Source organism: Suncus etruscus, chromosome 10 (genome assembly GCF_024139225.1).
Source record: "Suncus etruscus isolate mSunEtr1 chromosome 10, mSunEtr1.pri.cur, whole genome shotgun sequence".
Taxonomy (NCBI): domain Eukaryota; kingdom Metazoa; phylum Chordata; class Mammalia; order Eulipotyphla; family Soricidae; genus Suncus; species Suncus etruscus.
This window is the reverse complement of record NC_064857.1, coordinates 342815-365000: the sequence shown is the minus strand read 5'-3', so window position 1 is coordinate 365000 and position 22186 is coordinate 342815. Positions and strand designations below refer to the sequence as shown.

General features: G+C 34.2%; 1 long non-coding RNA gene across 1 annotated transcript in view; it reads left to right on the top strand.

Annotated features, from left to right (window-relative positions):
- Positions 1-20030, top strand: part of LOC126020870 (uncharacterized) — a 20499-nt gene extending 469 nt beyond the window's left edge. The window contains exons 2-3 of the long non-coding RNA XR_007499614.1: positions 4187-4265; positions 20008-20030. This is a non-coding gene — a long non-coding RNA (uncharacterized LOC126020870). The remainder of the gene's footprint in view (positions 1-4186; positions 4266-20007) is intronic.
- Positions 20031-22186: the final 2156 nt, after the last annotated feature.

Genomic DNA, 22186 nt, shown 5'->3' with positions numbered 1-22186 from the left:
AAGTACATAAAGTCCAGATATACAAACTTGCACACTGAGTTGTCTTCTAACTGATTTGGTTGGTTAATCACTTCCACATAAGATATGGGTAAAAGATTCTGTTGTGTGGGACTTTTTGTACTTTTATATAAAATTAAATGGAAGTTTGATGTCCAGTTTGGGGCAAGTTTAAAGTGAATGGCATGATGCTCTATTGGAAGACGTAGTAGTTTTTACTTCATTTTAACTTACATTTATATTCTAGTGAAAATTTTAACCTGCCAACATTTTTAATGATGATAAGGTTTCCTTTAGAAATGTGTAATTCACATTTTGTGCAAGGAAGTAATCTCTAGTAGCCAGTTAATTGATTCATGATATAGCTAATAAAATCCTGAAAGTGGGGTTGTATCAGAAGTCAGTGTCTGTTTTAACAATTCTTTTTGGATGGTGATTTCATGAATGGTTTTGGACTTGTCTTTCTTTGTGGTCCTGGCTCACGATGGTGGCTTGTTTGGATTTACTGTAAACGTTCTGTTTGCACCCTGTGGGTTGGGTTAAGAATCTGGGTTTATGCATTTACTTGTACTGCTGCATTGTTTATACAGCTTTGGTTTAGTTTTGATCTTTTTTTTCCTTTTTTTTTTTTGCCTTTGAGGCTCTTCCACAGTGTCAGCTGCTGACTGATAGTAGGAAAACGGCCTCGTGGTGTGAATGAAAGGGACCTAGCGGTTGGTAAACAGAGATAAGGAATAAATAGAGCACAGGCTAAAGGAGATAGTACTGTGGGGGCTCAGATTGCTGCCAGTCTGTTCAAGGGAGATGCAGAGCCTGTCCTTTTCCCAGATTAAATTAGTGTGTGAAATCTCCAGTGACCTCCTCCCCTTCTCCCCACACTCTTTAGCCAAGCTGAACAGCCTCTGCTGTAAAGTATTCATTTTATCCAGGGACAAGCTGGACAATAGAACTCTCCCTGATACTTATGGACAGCTGTCGTCGTTCATAGTGCTCTCAGCATTTCATTTTTCATAGAAGTTAAAAGGATTTTTACCTTGTAATTGAAAAGGGGCAGAAATGCAACTTTGCCAGTTCTGAGACTGCTTGGGCAGAGGGTAGCCCTGAAGTGAGGGTGATTCTTGAGGAAGGATGAACTGCTCAAGGAGACTCATTTTTTTTTCCTGTTAATATGATTAAGCCAAGAGGAATACAATTTCAAAGCTGGGGTTCTTGCTTCGCAAACATAGCTTGATTCTCAAAGTTTCCTAAAATTCAGTTCCCCCATTGTCACTAGATAATTCATTGCTTTCTGCTCTACCCTGTTTTGGCTAAATATTCATGCATTTTATTACCTGCAAACAACCATCCTTAAATAGTGAGCCTGCAAGATACTCCGTAGTCACATTTTTTTTCCTTTTTGTGTGATTTACTGCAAATATATTCAGCATTTGACTGATTAAATAGACCTTCCGCAACCTTGAGGGTCACTGCGTAGAGTATGTACATAGAAAATGCATCAGCCCATTGTACCCTGGCAGCTAATGAGATTGGTCGTTAAGTAAATGACACAAAGCCTACAAAAAAAGCTTAGCAGCTCACCAGAGTATCACAGAGTGTCCCTGCACACCACACAACGACACAAACACTGGACTAACCTAGCCCACCCCTGCTTTATTCTACACCACTGCTTCCCTGATGTCAGCGCGAGAGGCAGAACAAAGGGTAGGAGGCAGCGGTAAGTCAGTCTGGCAATTAAGCCCCAGGGAGAAAGTAGAGCAGATCTTCGCCTGGCCATGAGACGGCAGGTCCGGGCTGGACAAATGGGTCAGGATGAAAAGCCTGCGCTCTCACTTCTGGAAATACTGCTTCAGTGATCAATGTTCTGATGTTGTGGCTCTTGTTGTTTGGTTTGGCTGTCTCACAAAAGTTTTTGCATTTCCAAAGTGAAGTGTAGCCCCAGTTGTCAGTCAACTTGAATCTCAGAAGTAGCTATCTGTTGGAGGAACAGTGCTGTTAGGAATGACTGCCATTCAGGTGTGTGTTCAGGTCTGAAAAACTTTTAAATAGATGAGTCAACTCTAATTTTAGTGAGTGTTGTTGCTTTGAAAAGATCATGGAAGCTGAGGTATGAGTGAATATGCAGAAATAGGCTGATGCTTATAATGTAAACTGATCTGTTGCTTTAAAATATACTTGCATCACACATGGGAGAACAAATTTCCTTGATCATTATCTTTAAAAAAGTCAATCAAGCACAACAAAGTAACAGAAAGCAAAAGTTTCTCAAGTCTCTGTTGTCAAGAATAGTATTCGTTTTTGTCAAATCTGAAAGTAAATCTTTTCTATGAATCTGTAATAGAGAATAAGATTTAGTAGTTTGCTCGCTGTGTTTGGGAAATATCAAAGCTACCTGACATTGACACTCAGAAGCATTGGCTCACTGTGTTTCTTGGGAAAATGCACTTGCAGTATGGAAAGATCCTTTTAGAGAAATATGGCAATAGGAAGTGGCCAGAAAGCCTGATTTGCCTGATTGAAATGAATGTGCAATTTAGATTTAAGTTCATAGAGAATGCCTAGATCAAGAGCGAATGATATTGTTATATAAGACATTGAGGTGAATGAAAGGTCTTTTTCTGAGAACTGTCAGCTAGGATCAATTGTCAATAGTTTAAGAAACTCTTGGCAGTCTCATTAAAAGTATTTTTAAAGGTTTTATTAACATCAGTGGTATTTTAAAATAGATATTTCAATTTTGAAAGATAATGTCATTTAAATAGCTTATCATATCATTTTTCATAAATTAACATGATTTGATAACTTACATTACTTGACCTGAAGTATTTTTATTTATATAAAAAGATACAAATATTATGATGCATAATAAACTGATTGTTATTAGTTTTCACAGTACAGATTTATAATATAATCTGGGAGGGAGATCAAAGGTCTATTTTTTTGTCTTAAACTACTATTCTTCCAAATGTGTTTATAACATTTATTTTATTATATAACTGGTTTAAAACTCTGTATAGTATATATCTTGTGCATTATAAGCTATAAGTATTATTTTGTAATAGCTAGAAATTGGAAGAAATTGATTTGTGAAGAGTAGTACATGTTAATCACAAGCAAACTACAGTTTGTAAAGGTATACATTTGATTTTAATAAGTTTAGATTTTCCCAATACATAATCTTATACTTTTAATATGGTAGCAATCATAGAAAAAAGAAACTCCCTGGAAAATGATGTAGTTACTATTGGAAAATTGTTCATGAAGGCAAAATTATACACCTAGTTAACTTTTTTAGCCTTCATAAAGGTATAGGTATTTCTGTACTGAACACTGAAAATTTTAATTTTATGTGTTATAGTTTTTCTATTGTTACTAATGTTCATATTATTGCAGAAGTGAATTGTTCAGAAAATACACAATCCTTTTAGGTGGCTAGAAATACTTTATCATTATCCTTGCCAGTTATGTCAAAGCATGAACAAACTTTAGTGAAGTTTGTTAGATGCATTTCTCTAGCTTACACTGATTACTTTTATGATGAAACAAATTACTTTTACAGGAATGTCATTGTCATTCTAAAAAACCAGATAAATCTTTGTAATAATTTAGATTAGAGAGATCATTACTTTTCCTTTATGGGTACTGTATTCACCACTCTTGGTTTTGAGTTTGGAAAATTTTTTTTAAGTTTAAGCAGGTTATTTCATCTTCCATCAATTATTTTTCTATCAAGAACTTTTAGGCACTTAATTTTTGCTGTCAGTTAGAAACTTTGTATTACTGGATTTTTGAAAGTCTTTTTTTTTAATCTAATAAATATAATTAAAACTACTTGTTTCAAAGGACTTCTCTAGGTGCTCTGGGTCAAAGAGGACCTGATTCTCCTCCCAAGGGACACATAAAATTTCCCAGAGAATAAAGCAATGATTATAAATGTCATAGGAGTGACACAAAGAGGAAAGAAATTCTCCTCTCTTTTTGAGTGTCTTTTAAAAACTGATTCTTCCTTGGACTAGATCTGAGGCCCAAGATAACAGTGATTTTTTTTTTCAATTTTAATAAGCTTTCTGATAAGTGGTTTTTCTCAAACCTGGAGTTTGAAATATCAAATAGGTATGTCAATATCATCTTCTATTTCCCTACACATTTCTTTCTACCAGGATAGAACTCTTTCTCTTGTTTTTACTTTCAGAGGCCCGAATTTTGTGAGATTTCTTAAAAGACTGTGAAAACTCCATTTTGTGTGACTGAGTGCTCATATCAAGACTAAGGTAACAAATGAAAAATACTAAATATATATTTAGTAGATGTGATTAAATAGGCTTATAATTAATCATTTTATTAGTAGCAATCAAAAGTATAGCTTAGATATCAAGGCATATTATCTCAAACTTTAATATAAATCCATTTTGTGTCAGTGTGAAATATTTAAAAATTAAGAATTCATTACAACAAAAACTTTACAAAAATTTTATATTTACTCCCTCTACATTTTTTAAATTGACATATTTTGCTCCTTTGAAATATAGTCTATAAAGTTTGCATTAGATTATTTCTTTAAGTTTATATTTTGAATTTGATTTAGTAAAATCAAATTCCCTCCTCAAACATAATTTTATTAAAAAAATATATCATCACCTATATGAATAAGTTAGAAGGGAGTTTACAGTTGATTATCTTAAACATTTTATTCTAGTGAATTTTTAGATGTCTGAGTTTCTGTATAAAGCACTTAGATATTGTTTTACAAAGTTTGCATGAACTTTATAAGCTTTCAAGTAATAATTTATTGAATTTATTAACAATTTATTATAGAAATATGTGTTCTTTTGACCTCTTATTTAAGTTGTTAAGAACAACTTTATTTAAGTTTGACCTCTTATTTAAGTTGTTAAGAACAATTTTTGAATAATATATATCTACTTTCCACAGGTAAATTGTGCTGACCCACAAAGAATTTAATGTATTGAAAGTCTTTCTAATAACATCTACTAAGAATTAACTACAACAGTATAATAGGTTTTTAAATCAAATAATTTTTATTTGATTTATATGATATAAATATACTAAGATGCTACAAATACCTACATGAGGTATGCTCTAATGGTTCATAAATATTATATCTGTTGACTTATCAAAGCAAAATATAACTAATAAGGAGTTCTCTTGGTAATTCTAAGAAAAAATTAACACTACAGTTTTGTAGAAACAAACACCAACCACTCCCAAATAACCCTTCAAATTTTGTAGTTGTCATTTCTACCGTTTTCAAAATTTAAAAGTGACAAACTAGTTAAATCTATTAAATGTTGAGTTTTTCTCATGCAAAAATGGCAGTGTGAAAAATCTTGCTTCATCTTTTCTTCACATGCATTACATATGAAACTGATTTCATATGATTTCATATGAAACATGAGTGGGTCATGCTTGGTCTGACACAAAACTTAGTTTTCCTTACTACATTGTAATATTGTGCAGAACTAGTGTAAAATGAAATAATTATTAAGTAGCAAAAACAGCATTTTTATTACTAAGTTATAAAGAGATTCAAAAAGCAAATAAATAAATAAATAAATAATTTTGTTACTTAAAAGCTAATTTGAAAAAAGAATACCATTATCTAGAAAGATACATACACTGTTTTCTCTTTTGTTTCTATAGTGTATTTGGTATGAATTACAATGAAGGTTTTACTTCTTTTAATTTTTTCTCTTAAATAGCAAACAATGATAAGGAATCAGTCTTCACATTTCAATTCTAATGCATGGAAATGGAGTGAGGATGAAATATGCCCATGAAGCAATGAAATCAAGGAAAGATTGGGCTGACAACATGACTGCCTGCTCTAAAAAGAGACAAAAATTAAAGTGTACAACCTATTGTATACAGAGTCCTTGATTTTTTATGTGAAAGATACCATTGCCTACCAAAAGGGTTAAAGAAAATGCATTCTGTTGCATCTGCTTACTAAATCCCTTACTTTAGTAGAAATTCAAATTTTGTAAAGATTATTCGTTTTATTGATGCATATAATTATAATCACAAGCCATCTGCTGATTTGGCAGGCATGGTTAAAATTCTCTAACTCTCATAACCTTTCAAGTACAGTGCCCTTGGGACTCTATTTCACTTTTATATTTTGGAAAACATGTAGGGACAAATAAGGGCGGTCATCTGCAGAATGTCAGACCTGAGAAAATAAAAGAAAGGAGATGAGGGTGATATTGTGGTTATTTTTAATGATATAGAAAGTTAATTTTTTTCATCTTCACTTCTTTATTTTTGTTCTGACTTCATAAAGGATTATCCTATTTTTTGTGATGTATTTGAGATATTTCCCTCTAGGGATTAAAGCTCCATTATTTCACTCCTGAAAGAGGTTTCAAATATAAACAAAAGAGATTATTTTTAATTCTTAGATATTGCTTTTATTAGTCTTCACACATAAATTAGATATACTTCACCTTAACATTTGGAACTAAGAGAAAAGTCTACTGGTTTTATTTTTATGAAATATACATATTAAATTGGGTAAACAGTCAGTTGTAGCTTTCAGATTGTGGAACAGTTGCTATATTTTGATACTTATTTTTTGTGTAAAGGCAATTTTCTAAATGTTTTTCATAGGAAATCCCATAAGGACATGGTTTCCAGTTCAGATATCTTCTGTGACTCTTTTCTACTATTAGCATTTAAAGTTTAAAGAGTTTCTACTTCCTGGGGAATGTTTCTGCATGGCCAAACCATATTAACAAGGGGCACTGTAGGTTTTAAGTTCAGGGCTGGAATATAGAACATAATGCAAGTAAGCTAAGAGAAGTTAAAGAAGCTATAGGATGCCAGAACTTGACTTTGATTTTTCTTTAAAATAATGAAACATGCAAATAAGTATTCCTGTCTCTTTCACACATATATACTAACATATGCACTCATTCACACATACACACACCTCTTAATATTTTACCTAAGAAATATTTCTTGGGTTTGGCAAGAAAATAATGGTACAAACATTGTACATATTCATTTTTTCACAACAACAGTATACATGTATTATGATGACTATTTGATTAACATTTACTGAGTCTTCACACTGTACCAGGTGCTGTTATTTATATTATTATATAATCTAATACCCATACATTTCTATTCATCCTCTATCTTACAGATAAAGCAACCAAAACTGAGAAACATTAAGATGATTTTCTCTAATCATCAAAAAAGAGGCTTGGACTCAAATCAAACTGTTCTCCAAAATCATGCTCTTAAATTCTTCCATGTTTTGTTTTCTCTAGGCACAGAATAAAGGGGGAGGAGAGAAGTGTCAGAAGCAAAGTCAAATGACACTGGGTTCCAAGTGTGACTGGGTTCTGCTCATAGTTAAATACTACAGAGTAATTGAATGATCCTGATGAAGTGTCTTCACAAGTTGCTTTGCTTTCTATAGCAACAACATCTGTCACAGTACCTTTCCATTACCCAAATTCTGTAACTCAGTGCATGTTTTATAATTAAAACATTCCATGAATTTGAAAAAAAAATTCAGAGACATTATACCTCTCTGAGACAAAAACCATTTTCATGGTAATTAACCTTGAGATCAAATGCTGTTTGTTCCAAAGACCTTATAAGATTAAGTTCCAGTGTTAAATATCACACTAAAAGTTAAACATTTTCCCAAATAGACATCTTAACTTTGTGAGTCTAAACACAAATATTTAAAAATATTTGTGAGTAATTTGTTTCTGAGTATTTTGGCTTCAATTCAAACATATTTTCAAGATCCCCATAGGGTACTAACCTAGTGTCAAACACTTTGAAATACTTTACATCTATGAATTTTGGGTGGCACATTCCTGGCTGTATTCTGTCCTTCTGTCTGCTCAAAGATAACACTTGGTGTGGCTCAAAGGAGTCTAAGCAGTTTAGAGGATCAAACCCAGGTCAACTACAAGGAGGGCAAGCACCTTACTTGGTGTATTATCTCTTTAGCTCCTGAATTCTTATAAATCTCATAGCAATCAAAAAGCACTAACCTTATAAAGTAAGTTCTTATTGTTCTCTTTTTGAATATGGAAAGTGTGTGCCATAGAGAAGTATCATGGTTTTTATTTTGTGACCCCATAACTATATTTTAAAAATCAGACTGACCTACCAAATCAATGTGGAAGGTGTCTGAAACACTTTGTATTTTATTAGTACATTTATATTAGACTGTTTAAAGCAAACCAAATCTCCTAAATATCTATGACAGTACTAGGAATTGTCCTCTTGGATGGGAACAATCTTAAATTTCAGAGGCTGGATATATGGATTAAGCAAAATTTAGCATGCTCCAGATTCCACCAACACTGATGCATATAGCCCCCAAAGCATCAATAATAAAGACATTCTAGTATGAAGACTAAAATTGGTATGGAGAATGCCCACCATAGGTAGCCCTTTATAGGAAGAGGTACTGAGAAAAGAAGAAATAAATTACCTTTTTTCCATAGAGAAGATGCATTGAGAAGTCATAAATGGGAGTTAAGGTAGGCAAGAGATATTCCTCCAAGTAGAGGAATGAAAGAGGAGCACTGTATCACATATAAAATAAAAGTCAGGGACCAGAGCGATAGCGCAGCAGTAGGGCATTTGCCTTTCTTGTGGCAGACCCAGAATGGACCTCGGTTTGATCTTCGGTGTCCCATACAGTCCCCAAGTCAGGAGCAATTTCTGAGTGCAGAGACAGGAGTAACCCCTGAGCGTCAGTGGGCGTGGCCCAAAACCAAATAAATAAATAAATAAATAAATAAAATAAAGGTCAAACTCCTAACTATGGCCTGTATAACTCTAGTTTTTTCTTTTTCCTTATTTAAAATATTTTAATTAACTTTATTTAAACACCGTGGTTACAGGTTGTTCATAATACAGTTGGTGGTTTTTTAAAAGTTACAAGTTGTTTATGATTTTCTGTCAGAAAATATACAATAGCCTTCCTTCCCTAGTACACATTCCCCACCACCAATTCAATGTCCCCAGTTTTTCCCTTCATCCCTTCACTTTCTTCTCTCTCTCTCTCTCTCTCTCTCTCTCTCTCTCTCTCTCTCTCTCTCTCTCTCTCTCTCTCCTTTTAGACACTGTGGTTTGCATCATTGTTAATGAAGAGGTACCATGCATATCACTTTATTTCCTTTTAGCACCCAGTTCTGGTCCAGAGTGATCATTTCTGACTATCGTTGTCATGGTGGTCCCTTCTCTGCCATAACTGCATTCCCCGCTTTGTGGAAAGCTTCCTACCATCGACTGTTCCACCTGACCCTCATCTTTAGTCTCTCTGGATATTATTATCACTCTTTCTTTTTTAATATCCAACGAATCATTGAGATCATTATATGTCTCTCTCTCTTTGACTAAATTCACTCAGCATAATACACTCCATATCTATCCATGGATAAGCAAATTTCTTGACTTCATTTTTCCTAACATCTGTAGTATTTCACTGGGTAGATGTACCAGTTTCTTTAACCATTCTTCAAGTTCTTTGACACTTGGGTTGTTTCCAGTTTCTGACTACAGTGAACAGTGAACTGTGAACAGATCCCTATAAACAGATTAACATAGGAATGCAGAGGACGTTCTGCATTGTGAGTTTTGGCTCCTAAGGTATATGCTAGGAATGGAATTTCTGGTTCATATGAAAGATCAAATTCGAGTTTTATGAGGAATATCCATAGTGTTTTCCAAAAAGGCGGCACCAGTCGACATTCCCACCAGCAGTGAATGAGAGTCCTTTTCCACCACCGCCCCCGACCCCTCATCTGCACCAGCACTGGTGGTTCTTGTTCGTTGTGATGTATATCAGTCTCTGATCAGTCTCTGTGGTGTGAGTTGTTTTGCTTAGTTTAGTGTAGTTTAGTTTAGTTTAGTTTAGTTTAGTTTTGTTTTGCATTTCCCTGATGATTAGTGATATGAAGCATTTTAAATGTGCTCACTGGCCATCTGTATTTCTTTTTTGAGAAAACGTGTGCATTTATTCCCCATTTTAGGATGGGGTTAGATATTTTCTCGCTATGTTCTATCAGTGCCTTGAGTATCTTAGCTATCAATCCCTTATCAGGTGGTTATTGGGTGTATACTTTCTCCCATGTTGTGGTAGTTTGTATCCTAGTCACCATTTTATTTGAGGTGCAGAAGCTTCTGATTTTAATGTAGTTTCATTTTAATGTTTTTGCTTCCACTTGCTTGGCCAGACATGTTACATCCTCGAAGATACCTTTAGCTTTAATGTCCTGGAGTGTTCTGCCTACTCTATGTAGGTTTCATGGTTTCGGTCTGATATCAAGGTATTTAATCCATTTTGATCATATCTTTGTGCACTGCATTAAAGAAATGTCTGAGTTCATTTTGCTTTTTGTAATTGGCCAATTTCCCCAACACCACTTGTTGAAGAAACTTTATTTAATCTACTTTGTACTTATTTTTTAGCCTTTCACTGAAACCATTGTGAATAACAAAGTTCTTCATAGTTGGGTTTCAGAAATACAATTATCTCAGGACCAATCTCACCACCACTATAAACCTTCCTCCACTAAATATTCCCAGAACTCATCCCATGTCACCACCCCTACCTGCCAGCATAATAGGGCTATTTTAATTTTTGATTTTTTTAAAGTATAGGTCTCATGGTTTGATTGTTGTTGACTTTGGCATGGATATTTAGTTCTGTCCTTTCTCCTTTTTTGGGTGGTGAGGGGCACACCTGGTGACATTCAGGGGTTACTCCTGGATATGCGTTCAGAAATTGCTCCTGGCTTGGGGGCCATATGGGACACCAGTGGATCGAACCGTGATCTGTCCTAGGTTAGCACGTATAAGGCAAATGCCCTATGACTTGCGCCACGAGTTCTGTCCTTTCTTAACAATACTAATGCACCTGAGAGCTCTTGGATCCTGTCCCCCATCTTTTCATATCTGTGTTTCTCCTTCTGCACTCTTTTTCCTTCTCTTCACTATATACTAGGGCCAAGAGTGTCATAAACAATTCCCATTTAAACCATTGCTATTCTTCATGCAGTTATTCTAAATACAACATATAAGGGATATAATTCTGTATTTATTCTTCTTCTGGCTTACTTCATTTAACATAATATTTTAGTTCTATCTATGTTGCAGCAAATCGCATGATTTGATCATTCTTTACAGCTATGTAGTATTCCATTTTTGATTTATGATCCATTCATGATCTATTATTGGACATTCAGGTTGATCACAACTCTTATATATTGTACTGAAGGGTGCAGTGGATAGCAGTGTGCATATATCCACTAAATATTTCTTGCCCCTTTATTGAAGATTAATTAATCATATACCTTAGGATCAGTTGCAGGATATTCAAGTCTATTCCACTGATCTTAGTGTCTGTTCTTACTCCAATATCATGCTATTTTAATGACTAAACCTCTTTTCTATAACAGGTTTATTGAGATACTCACACCTTACAATTTACCCATAAATATGCAGTTCAATATATCAATAGGTAGATGATATTTTTGCTGATTTATTCATTAGTGGATATTTGGGTTGTTCTCTTTTGGAGCAAGTTTGAGTAGCACTGCTATTGTTATATTGTTTTCTACATGGATATACATTTTCATTTCTCCTCAGACCTAGGGATCAGTATAGTTAATCTCTGTTTAACCAGTTAAGGAACTACTAGACTTTTTAAAATGTAGTCACAAGTTACATCATTTTACATTTTCAACATTGTATGACTGAATTCTTTACATCTTAGTAAACACCACTGATTATCTTTGTAGAGGATATCCCTGGCAATGCTAAGGGACTACTCCCAGCTTTGTGCTTAGGTGCTACTCCCAGGTATCCTTGAGAAACTACATAGTGCAGGAATTGAACTGGGGTTGGCCAACATGAAAGGCAATGTGTATTTAACCCTTGTAAGATTGCTCAACCCTCATTATATAAAATGTAGATATTCTACTTGGTATAAACTCATATCATTGTGACTTTGATTTGCATTTTTATAAACTGAGTATCTTTTCATATAGTTTTGGCTACCCACATATCTTATTTGGAGAAACATCTATTCGAGTCACCTGCCCATTTATAGCAGGGTGATTTTCCTTCTTATTAGTGAGTCATAATTATTTTTATATATCTAGGACATAAGGGTGCTGCTTTTACCCTAAGTTCATGGTTTCTTTTTTTGCAAATTAACTAATATCATTCCTACTGTGATCATAAATAAACCTCCCATCTATTAGCCTATTTTATTTTTTCATACCATTTATTTAATTATGGGTTCCTTGGCTTTAGGTTTGGCTCACACACTGGAATATAATTTCTCTGTTGTCTATCCCTGCTTCACTATCACCTAATTTATTAAGATAAGTGACTATTGCAACTAAACTGTTTGAACTTGACACTGAAGAGCTCAACTACTGCTCCTCACTAGTACTGACAAATACTGGCAAGTACTTCTTTGTGTTTTGTAAAATAGTTTGTTGGGAAAGGTCATAACCAGAAGTGCTCTGGGCTTACTCTGGACTCTAGAGTCACTCCTGGAAACCAAACCCTGGTCAATTACTGCAAGGCAAGATCTTTTCCTGATTGTGCTACCTCTCCAGCCCCAACTTCTCTTGTGTTTTGATCTCCATTTGAGAATTTGTAATTATTCATCATTGTTGAAAGCTATTGCTATATTTATGAGTTAATACATGATATACATAAACCATTTTACATTATCCTAGACAGGGCTAGAGTGATAGTACAGCATGTAGGGCTCTTGCTTTGATTGCAGCAGACCCAAATTTGAGTCACAGACCCCCATTTTATTCCAGAATCCCTGCAAGGAGTGATCAATGCGCAAAAAGATAGGCGTAAGCCCTTAGTACCACCAGATGTGGCCTGTAAGCAACAACAATGATATCCTACATAAAGAAATAATAAAAATAAAAATATTTTAAATGAATGCCAAGCACATTTCTCTAGTAATTGTGTATTTATCTTATCAATAAACTATTTCATTTTATCACTAAACTTTAAATATTTGCTAATTTCATCAACATGGACTTTCCTATGACTATACATACAGTCATATTAACTGAGCACTATCTACATGGGGAATTTGCATAAGGACTGATCTATTTTTGATCATGTAATTTTGCTAAATTCCTATTGTCTAACAGTTATTTTGTGTCCCTTCATTGTATATGATCTTCACACATGGAAAATCTGAAAATTATTTAAACACATTTCTGAAGGCATGACACTAAATCATATCAGAGGCAGAATTCAGTCTTGTTAATTAGGAGCTGAAGCTCCAGACTAGTTTAAAACTGGTGCGTTAGGTCAATGCTCAGTGTCTCCAGTCATAACAAGGCACATCCCGGGAAACTTATAACTGTATTCCCCAACATTCAGATTTTTCTATTTATTTTTGTTTGTTTCGGACTGGACCTGGCAATACCAGGGGTTATTCCTGGTTCTTCACCCCTGAGGTGATTGGGAAACCATGTGAGGTCCAAGGTATCAAACTAGACACATGAAGGGGAATGCTCTACCTGTTGTACTCTTGCCCCAGCCCCCGATTTGACCATTTTAACCTATATTTTAATTTCTACATCATTTTATCTTGTATTACTTATTTAGAAATATTTCCTACTATGTTGCTAATCTAAGTGCAGAACGTTTTCATAATTTATTTCTATGAGTTTTCTGTGATATATCTACTGAAGAAATATAGCTTATATAGTTATATAATCATCTATTTTTGGGTGCTATTTTGGAAGTATGATACAACAGACAAAAACATTGACCTCATATCTGAAAATAATATCAATTCCTGGAGTGTATGCTAAGCAGGCTCAATTTAAGTTTCAAATAAAATATACCTCCTTAGTTTGTTATAAGACTTTCATGATGTAAAATTATCCTAAAATTCCTTGTTTCGGTACATTCATGATAGTAAATACTGATATATATCTTATAGCAACTATTGACAAAATTTTCTACTGATGTTGTTTATATCTTTTATTTTATTTATATCACTTAAACTATCACCCTGATCATCTATCTTAAAGTATTTCAATGTAATTTTAATTTAATTGATAAATGTTTCTTTTCTTATTTCCCCTATTTTATGTAAATTTAAGTATAACACACTTTAATTGTTTTAGACATTGAAAAATGCCAATAACTTCCAAGTTATGACTGAAGTGGTAGTAACAATTCTTACTTTTTATTTTATCCCCCATTTTATTGGTAGTTCTATAAGTTAAAGTAATACTAGTATTGCATGCATTTTGTCCAATTAGTTTGCAAAGTATTTCAAATTTATATTAACTTCTCATAAGATTGTCCATTTCTACTTTGCTAATTCTCAGATATAATAACAATGATACAATAATTTGCTCTATACTTTACACGTATATCTTACCATTCTAAACATTATGGCTATACCAGCATAACTTTTTGCAAGATAAAAGATGTTTTCAACGTTTCTATCTAAATATTTGGTATTCTCTTTCCTAAATTTCAGATCACGAAACAGGAGCCTCATCATATTTCTTAATTGTACTTTAGACAAGTGTCAAACATTTAAATAATCAACACTGTCATTAATATATTGCTTATGAGAGGAAAGCAGAGAGGATATAATCCTTGCCCAACAGAAGCATCCAATCTAAAAGATGATGAGCATGTCATCAGTGATTTATTACAATAGACCTGATGCAAGGGAGTAGCATAACTTTCTGTGGAGACAGACTCCAACTCAATTATATTATGTTGTATTTTTGTTTTTCTTTTCTTCTTCTTTTGGAAAAGGAGAAGGCCACACCAATCTGTACTCAGGGCTTGCTCCAGGTACTATACTAAGGGGTCACTCCTGGAGATATTCAGGAAAACAAGGATCAAACCAGGATTGCTCAAGTATAAGCAAATGCCCTACCAGTTGTGCTATCTTTCCAGCCCTAAGAATGAGACTCTTTTATAAATATCTTTATTTAAACACCTTGATCACAAACGTGATTGTGATTAGGTTTCAGTCATGTAAAGAGCACCCCCCTTCACCAGTGCAACATTCCCACCATCAATGTCCCAAATCTTTCTCCTCCCCACCCATCCCCGCCTATACTCCAGACAGACTTTCCACTTCCCTCATTCATTCACATTGTTATGATAGTTCTCAATGTAGTTATTTCTCTAACTGCACTCATCACTCTTTGTGGTGAGTTTCATATTGTGAGCTGGACCTTCCAGCCCTCCTCTCCTTTGTCTCTGAGAATTATTGCAAAAATGTCTTTTATTTTGGCTTATTTCACTCTGGCTTATTTCACTCAGCATAATAGATTCCATGTACATCAATGTATAGAAAAATTTCATGATTTCATCTCTCCCGAAGGCTGTATAATATTTCATTGTATATATGTACCACAATAAGAATGAGACTTTTTGTTTGACTTTAGTCAGGGGATTATCCTAGGTGTGTGACACAGCAAATTTCCAGTTAGACTTGAATTAAATGGTTGGTTATTGGTGAGTTTTATTGTTTTTGTTGTTGAACAACTAGCTATTTTCATGGTTTATTCCTAGCTTTTCAGTCAGGGATCATTCCTAACAGGGATCAAGGTATGTAGTGCTGTGATGAAATTGAAGGTTGTACCCAGGACTATACTATAATACAAGTTGATAGTACTAGTTGTACTATCTGTATAGATCCAGATTGTTCTGCTGTAGTTTTCTTTTCATGAGCAATTCTATTTTTCATTTTGAAAGCATGTATAAATAATGTCTTTGAAAACAAGAACCCCATATTCTCTCCTGTACTTGCTTCTCGCACTTACTTTTTAAAATATCTTAATATATTAAAATATGTACTCTCTCAAAAGATAATAATCTCTGACAGAAAACTAAGATCAGATTTTCTCAGAAATCTGCCTCAGCTACTCTGATATAGAGAGAAATCAATTGTCAATAAAAATGCGTTCAATTGGATAAGTAGAGTACAAAGGGCCTGGTGCAAACTCTACAAAAGTCTTATTAATCAATAATGCCAGGTATTCAAATGACTGGTTACTTAGTCTTTGATCACTGTAACTCTTAAAAAGACCAAGAAAAGAGATTAGTTGGAGTCTTGATAGTCAAGTGCATGTCAAGCATGTCAAGCCACTGTATATTGCCAATAAAATCTGTATGATCATGAAAACTTTACTCAAACATTATGCACGGATAGTTATAGTTCAAGGAAATATTTTTCTCAAGCCCATCGAATTTATTTTTCTAATTTAACAAGAAATAAACTCAGTTTTCAGATAGCCTCAACATTTCTTCATCTTATCACCTCTAATATATACAACATAAATATATGTACAACTAAAGTGACAGACATATATCCCTTTCTATTCTGTGGGTCACAACCCTTTATATGAAGAGTTTCCTCTTCTCCAAAGGATATATGAAAGTAAAATAATGAGTTCAGTCAATAAAATGGTTTATTACACTGATATTAATCAAATTTCTTCTTCATGACATTGTCATCTTGCATTTATGTAAAACTGCTAATTTAAAAATAATATTAAATAATTATGAGTGAAATAAAAATAGGTAGTAAAAAGAATTCAAAAGGACAGTGAATACTTTTATTTTTTTCTTATATGTTGTCTGGAATTTCTTACATGAAATGAGTCATATTTTCCCAGCTTTACTGGGGTACAATTTTATAAATTTGAATTTTAGAACCCTAAGTAGTTTTTCTAGCCCAAGTATATCAATTTTTTTTTTTTTTTGGTTTTTGGGCCACACCCGGTGACGCTCAGGGGTTACTCCTGGCTATGCGCTCAGAAGTCGCTCCTGGCTTGGGGGACCATATGGGATGCCGGGGGATCGAACCGCGGTCCGTCTCCTAGGCTAGCGCAGGTAAGGCAGGCACCTTACCTCGAGCGCCACCGCCCGGCCCCCAAAGTATATCAATTTTAAAGCACTAGACTTCACTCAGAAAGTTGTTTACTATTTGAAGAACTCATCTACTTCATTAATAAAGCATACTCAGTGATGTTTTATTCTACAACCTATCTTACTACCAACTTGTTACATTTCTCTCTTTCTAATATATTTCTTTTTATAATATGTTGTAAAATACCCTCAATGGATTTTTGTCACTGTGATATTTTTACAAAGAAATACAAATATACCTTTAATATTAAAGCATGAGTTTTTATCTTTTAAGAGTTTATTGAGAAGTGTGTTCTTCAAACTAACAATGATTGAAAAGGAACACTTAATGTATCAGAGTATAAAGGAAATGTTTTGTATCAGTTAGGAAATAAGTCAAAATTGACTAGGATTGGTAAAATATTTAATATCTTAAAATTTTATCATTGATGAGTTTGAAAGATGTTTGTTATATAGTTTTAATTAATTCATTCCCAAATTTTATTTGCTCTTGCCAAGTTTAAATATTGTGCTATCTTAGGTTTGTAATTTGTAAGCTTACATTTGATAATGGCACCTGTAATGAAGAAGTACATAATTACTGTTTCTTTTTTGGCATGAATGGTTTCATCTGCAGGGATGATCAAGTTCAATAAGCTATAAAGTGGTTCTCAGAATGTACTTAAGTTATGGGCCAAAACATTCACTTTTTATCTGTTTACTTTACATCATCAAGTATTGAAAAAAAGAGCAAATAAGTATTTCAAGAATAAAGCAAAATTCATATTGAATAACAGGATTCTATATAGAGTAGTTAGCCTTTGGGAAATATATATTGGTTTTGGGGTTACACCTGGCAGTACTCAGGGGTTACTCCTGGCTCTACGCTCACAAATTGCTCCTGGCAGCCTCAAGGGACCATGTGGGAAACCGGGAATCAAATCACTGTCTGTCCTGGGTTGATGGTGTGCAAGGCAAATACCCTACCACTGTGCTATTTTTCTGGCCTGGAAATACATTTTTTTCATTACCTTTAGTAGAGACTATCACATGTCAGACAACAGCAATCAATAAATGAATCTATAATCAGTATGTGTATCTCAAGGAACTTGTTAGCAGTGTACATTCTTAGGATCTGCTCCAGACTGTCAGGTCAGTGTCTGTGCTTTCACAATCTCTCTAGGGTATTTTGACATCACTTAAAGTTTGAGAACCACTTCTTTAATATTTGCAATTAAAAGCATAGTCCATGGATCAGCTGTAGAGCCTGAACCCTGATGACAAAACAGGGCCTTGTTGTGGCAGGACCAGATACCTAGGCAATTCTGATGTTATTAAAGTATGAGAATCACTAGAGGAAGGTTTGGAACAAAGCCAGTGTAAGATTTTGCTCTGTTAAGAGGTATGTGGGACATTGCAAAGTGAAACTCAATATTTTCTTGTGTGTATATCCTACTTCGTATGTTTTTTCTGGAATAAACAGGAGGAAAGGGGCCTGTCACTTTAAGAGCAGTATCCAAGAGAAGAGATGTGTAAACCTCTTAGCTTCACAATTTAAAAATATGTTAATATGCCTATATAAGAAAAAGACAGAGAATAATACAGCCATTTTATGGGTAGCAGAGCTGGTACCTGGATACACACACACACAACACACACACACATACACACATATAGCCATACACACATGTCACAATGATCCATGTATATTAGGTTAAAGCATCATTTTCACAACTACACTTTTTCAAAAACTTAACACAGTGGTTAACTTTTGATATAAATAATCCAAAATTGATTTTGTTCTTTCTTTCTCTAGCTCAGGTATTTTGTGTGTGTGTTTTTTTGTTTGTTTGTTTGTTTTGTTTTGGTCATAATATACTGTGCTCAGGACTTACTCCTTACTCAGAACTTACTTCAGAAATTACTCATGGTGGAACTCAAGGGATCAGATATGATGGGGATCATATAGGAATCAAACTAGGGTCAAAATGTGCCAGGCAGGGACCAGAGTGATAGCACAGAGGTAGGGCATTTGCCTTGCATGCTGCCGACCTGGGGACAGATCCAGGTTCAATATCCGGCATCCCATATAGTCCTCCGAACTAGCCAGGAGTAACCCTTGAGTGCTGCTGGATGTGACCCAGAAACCAAAAAATAAAAAAATAATGTGCCAGGCAAGTGCTCTACCACCATCCATTCTCTCTAGCCCTTATTGTCTTTTCTAAATCTTAGATTACATTCTACTTTTGCATTAAAGTTGTTATAATTAGAAACTCTTACCACACGTGAACTAAGTTGCATATCTTTAGGTTTTTGTCTGTTCCAAATGGATGTCTCCTAACGTGATACTATATAGACTCTGAGACAAAGCTGTCTGTGGCATTTTGATAAAGTTTGTCTCTTTCCATATATTTGGCATATTGTATCTCCCAGCAGTAAATCCAGTTCCAAGGGAGGAAAGAAAGAGTTGAGCAAGGAAAAATCTTAAAAAAAAAAAAAAAAAACTTTTACCATGAGAACACATGAGAATGAAAGGGTTCTAAAAATCCTTTTGAAATCTTTGCACAACCAACACCCCCGTATGTAAATAGGTCTGTCACTCGGTGTTTGTCCACAGCGAGGGCTCCAGATGAACCAGTGTAGTGTGCGATGACAGGAACAGCTGACTCATTAGCAGAGAGCAGTGAAAGGTAATTAACCCTGGGAAAAGTACAGCTGCCGTTCGAGCTGTTCCTTTCTGTAGGATCTGATTAGAAATTAGTGTTAAACCAGTGATGGTTTTTTTTTTTTAAGACACTCATTGATAATTCACTTCCACTCTCAGGTGTGTCCGTAGAAAAGGTTCTCAAATATACTTAGACACAAAAAGGCTCAAATTTAAAATGCATTTTTAGATAACAGTAGACACCTGTTTTCGTTGTTGGGAGTTAGTTCTTTTAAATGAACAGTATATTTGATTATTGGAGTAGGAGTACTATGTTTGAAAGGCTTGTATTTATATAGCTAATAAACTACGGATAACTGATCATTTTCATTTATTTTTTTTCCTTTTCATTTTTGCTCTGACAAACCTCTCAACAGTAGCGATGGAAAGTTTCCTGCTCAAGTTCAGTGGATATTAGGAAAGGTAATTGAAGACTTTAAAAATAAATAAACTCAATCATGAACAACTTTATAACTGTGAAAAAAACAACTGTATTATGAACAATCTTGTAAACTAAAATACTTAAGTAAAATAATAAAAATATGTATAGGCATTTGAGCTATAGATATTTGTGATCTGGTGCAGTTTCCTCAGGGTGTCATATTGAAAGCACCTAAAAGTTCCTGGACTAGAGTTCAGGATAATCTCCTTTAAATATATAAATAAACCTTCCACCAAGACAAAATTTTTTGAGTGAATTCAGAAATATTTGAGTGAACTCAAATGTTTTAAATGTTCAAGAATATGACCTAAGAGGGCATCAAATATGTTTGGTTTTGTTAAAATTTGTGAACATCAGTGTAGTTTGGATTATATTCATAATATTTTTAAAGTTCCATATACCTAATCATCTTGATTTATGACATGTATCCTGTGTGGAGCATTAATGTTTATTAATCAGAATTATTATGTATATAAGTATAAAGAAGGTTATATACAGGATGACATTCCCTTTGAGGTAGCTATATTGTGCCTAAAATCTATAAATATGCTACATGATATGGCACACAATGTGTAACTGTATTAAGAATATTGAGATGGAGAAATTACAATGGACTATCCTGATATGTTCAATTGCTCACTGGTCCTTAAGAGAAAATATTATTTATTACAATGGGATTAGGGGCCAGAGTGGTGGCACAGCATTAGGGTGCTTTTGCCTTGCACTCGACTGACCTACGATGGACCACAATTCGATCCTTCAGTGTCCCACCTGGTCCCCCACGCCAGGAGCAATATCCGAGTGCATAGCCAGGAGTAACCCCTGAGCGTCACAGCAGGGTGCCCCCCAAAACAAACAAACAAAAAGATGGGATCAGAACTTTGAAAGTTTTAAAATGTGTATAAGAATTGAACCTTTGAAACCTTGAAGAATGAAGAAAAATTTAGCAAAGGTAGTAGTAGCTTTCTAAAGTGCAGAAAATCTCTTAATTCCAACTATTAGAAAGCTGAGATCTTAGTACTATAATGGAAAGAAACTGGTGCATTCCAGTAGTCCAGATGAGCAAGGAAGTGAATTATATCTAGGAACATCCAAAAGAAAGAATACTGACTGACTTTATTTTAATCTGCTAAGATCGCACCAGACTGGGATGCAGATCTGTAATATAACATCTATCTTGTTTCAAAGCACTAATTAATTCAGATGAAAAGTTAACCAATGGATGGTTATATTTTAATCTAGAAACAAAAATACATTAAAAGAGTTTCTATGTTTAAACAAAAAAGAAAAACATTTCTTGGGAGTCTAAGACTTGTAATTTTCAGGAACTGAACTGTTATTCATCTGGTGGATGATTGTTAAAACCAAGTCTGAAGTTTTTGTTGTCATTTTAAAATTTTATTTTGTTATTGAATTGTAACTGTTTTTACAACACTCCAGCATTCCAAAGGTTTAGTTTCCATTAAACTTTCTGTCTCATCTATCACCATAAAGACCCTTCTGATTTATAGTCCCCTGGATTTCCCCCTGCTAACCACTGTAAGTTTTCTTTCACTGCAAGTTTTCACTGAGATTTCTATCTTTTACTTCGCAGCTCCCCTCCTGACCAAAACAAAAATCTCCAAATAATAATGTTTTAAATATATTGCCAGTATCACTGAAGGCAGAGATAGTTTTGAGATCTGCAAACAATTAACTATGTTTAAGTGCGGATGAGTAAGTAAAATATGGATAGAAATCAAAGTCTTTTCTGCACAGAGAAAACTAATATATGCCTTTTCAAATTATGGTTACTTATGTTTAAAAGCAGAACTTACCCCTATCTCTTTCTATCTGTGTGAACATTGGAAGGTAGAGATCTCACTTCACTCATTTTCTTCCGACACATCATAATGTAGACTGTCTAGAGTATATTTAAGTATCCACAAAAGTGGCTATCACTTGATAAAGTTATGTAGAGGTGAGTTAAAAAGTTCAGATACTTTTGTGTCATTTTACTCTTTTTGATTAAAATAATTGATTAGTTATTTCTGATAGCTAGAACTATTTTAACTCTAATGTAAATATTATTGGTTTGGAGTATGTGGGTATGTACTTGGGAATATATAAATGGCATA